Below are 4,255 nucleotides of genomic sequence, written 5' to 3'. Positions count from 1 at the left end.
GACATGTAATTAGCACTTACTATATGGTATATGTATATATACTTGCACATGGTATATGTATTAATGTTATTGTTTCTTTTTTATGTTCAACTAGTAAATCACAGTTAGCATGAAACCCAAGTTTCAGCCCTGAAAATAATTTATATTTACAAACACACACATAATACAAACTGAAGTATAATGGATTCAAATTTGATAAATAAATTAGTTCTAAAAATCACAAAAAAATGTATTTTTTATCAATACCCATGATATATTCCTGACTTTTGGAACTAAAAGTGAAGGAAACAATTGAATTATCCAGGTTTGATACATAGGAAGTCATCAATAGACATGTTTATTAAATAAGTGACAGGATGAATACCTTAGCATTCAATTTATGCTGTTGGTGAAAATCTTGATTTTAAATGATTAAAAAAAGTGAAGTTTCTTATTTCTCTTCATTTTCTTATTCCATTATTTCCCCTTATTTTGTTTTCATTTCCTTACCTTCTTGAACAGTTTAGTATTCAAATATTTTGCAGGGCTAAGAATTTTATAGATTTCTGCAAGTTTAGGACAGCTTCAGCAACCCAGAGGGTTCCAAATGCAGAAAGAAGTCAGGTCCACATGACAAAGAAGTCTAAACTGGGGCATGCTCAGGTACAGAATGCAGGGTCCAATCAAGGTGGAAAAGATTTCTCATGAAGAGGTTACATGAGATGAGGTTTCAATGTTTCAGTGGTCTGCAGTACTGTTTACACATGTCCACAGGAGAAGGAAATAGTACTATGGTGAGACAGCCAGATTTGTATATTAGAACTTATATGTTTTGGACCCAAAATACCTACTACAAGTCATGTACTTGGTTGCCAGCCTGTTACACTACTGGAAGGTGGTGGAAAATTTGGGACATTGTGCCTGGTTGAAGGAGGTGGACAATGGGGATAAGTCCTTGAAAGGCATACTTTGGTGCTCGCGCTCACCTCTCTCTCTCTCTCTCTCTCTCTCTCTGTCTCCCTCTGCTTTTTAGCCACCAAGAAGTGTTCCACCATGCCCTTTTACTATGATGTTCTGCCTACATCACAGACCCATATTAATGGAGACAGCTGATGGTGAATTTAAACCACTGAAACCATGAATGAAAATAAATCTTTTCTACTTTAAGTTGATTTTCTCAGGTATTTTGTCACAAAAGTGAAAAGCTGACTAAGACAGAACACAAGTAAAATTGGCAGGGGTGAGAATGTTTCTGTTCAAGGTAGCCTGATGCAAATTTTCAGAGTCCAAACAGAGAGAAAACGGTGTTACTAAAGGAGGGCTACATGAAAAGGTTGTCATATGCAGAGAGAGGGATTGTAGTGAACTATACCAGCAGAGTGCAAGAGTGGATGGAACTCTTCTAAAACTGAAAAGTACCTCTAAGTTAGTAAGTGGTCCAAATGGGCTATCAGGGATTGAGTAGAGCAAAAAGGAGAATACGTATGGAAGAGCTCTTGCACTATGTGTGTCTGAAGAGATAAACACTTGCTCTTCTGTTACACAGTTAACACAAAACTTAACACAATACTCTACCCCTTGTCAACAAAATGAGTGCAGGTTTTCCCAAGTGTGCAAAGGAATTCTCCAGTGGACACCAATTGGGTATTAAAATTCATTTCGATTTTGACACTTTCTATCTGGAGCTTGAGTCAAACTCCACAGGCTACAGGGTCAGTCCAGAAGACTGCCTCCCACTTAAGATGCCAATTACAAGTTGTAGGTTGTCGTGTAAACTTCTGATTGATTTATTATAAACCCAGAGTACTCGAGGGCTCTTTCTCAAGTGTGATTGATTTCCAGGAGGAACTCAGAGAACTTGATATATTACTGTTTGTCAGATTATCATATTAATAAATATAATAAAGATGCTGATCAACATTGTGAAAACATGCACAGGACAAAGTTTATGGGAAGGGGTGCAGAGTTTCCATGCCCTTGCTAGGCATCTCCAATGTGGTATCTCCAAGTGTTCAGCAACCTGGAAGTTCTCCCAACCCTTGCTTTCTGATTTTTATATAAACATTTTTTTACATGGGCATAACTTAAAAATCTTTGGTCATTGGTGAACAATTCAACCTTCAGTTGCTCTCCTCCCTGAAAGTCAGGAGGGACTGACAATTCCAAACATTCAATCACATGATTGCTTCCCTATTCAATAAGTCCCCATCCTGAGGCTATCTGGGGCCCACCAATGGTCATCTCACTAGAGCAGAAGATGCTTCTGTCACCTAGGAAATTGCAAAGGTCTTGAGAACTCTGTGTCAGAAATCAGTGTCAAAGAGCAAATGTGAAAAAAAAAAGTTTTCATTGCACTTTCATCTATGAGGGTTTTAGGATCTCTGACCCAGGAAGCAGGGGCAAAGACAAAATATATATTTATTTATTTATTTTTTACCAGTTTATTTTTAGCATTTATTTTAAAAATACACAAAATATAATTTTTTTTACATCAAAGTGTGATAACCTCACTTACACATTGTTTCATACTTACCTGGTTTAGTTTGCATAAAAAAGCAAACAAACCTTAAGAGAAGATGGATTTGATTCTGATTTTTTTGCTATGGTTCATGTAAACAGTTGAGACTGCTACATAAAGTAGGTTTAAAGTGGCCACAGAAACCCAACAGTAAAACAATTCAGTGTGGTTTAATGAAATTGGCAGAAGTCTTAGCAGATAGATAATCTAAGACTAAATATTGGCCTCTAGGCATTTTAAATATTATATAGACCTTGAGGTTTTCTTCATCTTGTAAACATAACTTTGACTTTGTTGGCATTAAGTTTAAAAAGGAAAATATAAACCATGATTTTCATCATCCTGCCCACGTCAGTATACACTCTCTTTATTATGAGAATGAAACCAAATAAGCAAAATACATCAGGAATTTCAAACTACTGCAAAGGCAGCCTGGCTGGTCCCTGCTGGGAGCGCTCCCATTCAAGCTGGACCACACCCCTCTGTCCAGTGGACCACGCTGTAGGCATGACATGGGCAGTGCCTCTTGCTCTGCATCTTCTGAGGCAGATTGAGACGACTTCCAGCTCCATCATCCTTCCTTGGGTTTGGATTCGTTGAGTCAGTGGTTTCCGACTATTGTCAAGACTGTACTGTCCCTTTAAGGTACCACATGCCACCATAGCTTACACAGCAGTCCTTTAGCACTTTATCCACCTCCTGTTTGCTTAGATCTTCTCCACACTCTTGAGTCAGCCGAGACTGGATCATGTTCCGGCATACCCGGTAATTTTTGGAAAAAATTTCAAGCAGAGAGATTCATCACAGCCAGGACTTTGCAGAAGTAGTGCTGGATCTCACAGGATCAGCAGAATGGAAAGGTCAAGGTGATGAGAGTGAACATAAATCTCTCTATGGATCCCAGGAACCAGCACAAAGATGCCAGGAGGAGACACACACTGTGGTTCATGAGGAGAGAGTAATGGAGTGGATAGCAGATGGACACATAGCAGTCATAGGCCATGGTCGCCAGAGGGACACATTCTGAAACCCCTAGTTTCAGAATCTGCGTCCCACATTCAGGAACCAAGATTGTACTCACACCCAGCACCTGGTCCAGGATCATCTTGGGCACAGTGATGGAGATGTACATCAAGTCCATGAGGGACAGCTGATTGATGAAGAAGGACATGGGAGTGTGGAGCTGGGCATTGGAGTGTATCAGGAGGATCAGGACAGCATTTCCAGACAAGGCCATCAGGAAAACAAGGAAGATGACCACACAAAGCAGAGCTGGGTGTCGGTATTGACTGAAGAGTCCCACCAGAATTAAATCTGCCCACCCCTTTTGGCTGGTCATCTAGGTGGTGATATCCATGAGGTTCCACCTGAACCACCAAGAAAGCTTTGGGTTCATGTCCTGTAACAGCTTGAAATGAATTCATGTGAGCAGGCCCACACATGTATACCTGCCTGATTGTTCAACCAGAGGCTGTTTCAGGGGCTGCAGGTCCCAGGAGTTCAGATGACCTGCAGTAAACAGTATTTTTAAAAAGAATCTAAAAGCTTACAATTGTGGGTGAAACGAGGTGGTAATTTGTAGTGAGGTTGCCACATTTCAAGGTCATGAGCTTTCTGAAGAATGCAGTTTGTCAATGAGAACTGGACATTTACAGAATCACTTCCCAGTGCTTGAACAAGTAGGGGGACATTGCAAACAAGGGAAATAAGACCCCTATTTCCCTGAGCTTTGTTATTAAAGTGTGAAATAAGTTTTAA

The 4,255-nt window shown here is 39.8% G+C and overlaps 1 pseudogene across 1 annotated transcript; it reads right to left on the bottom strand.

The window, feature by feature from the left end:
- Positions 1-3,341: 3,341 nt before the first annotated feature.
- Positions 3,342-3,854, bottom strand: LOC306652145 (olfactory receptor 2T29-like; annotated as a pseudogene). The gene has a single exon. The product of its transcript is annotated as an olfactory receptor 2T29-like (transcript).
- Positions 3,855-4,255: the final 401 nt, after the last annotated feature.

The sequence above is a fragment of the Sciurus vulgaris genome, assembly GCF_902686455.1.
Source record: "Sciurus vulgaris genome assembly, contig: HiC_scaffold_135_arrow_ctg1, whole genome shotgun sequence".
NCBI classification, from domain to species: domain Eukaryota; kingdom Metazoa; phylum Chordata; class Mammalia; order Rodentia; family Sciuridae; genus Sciurus; species Sciurus vulgaris.
The sequence above is the reverse complement of the archived record's forward strand: the minus strand, read 5'-3'. Positions and strand labels throughout refer to the sequence as shown.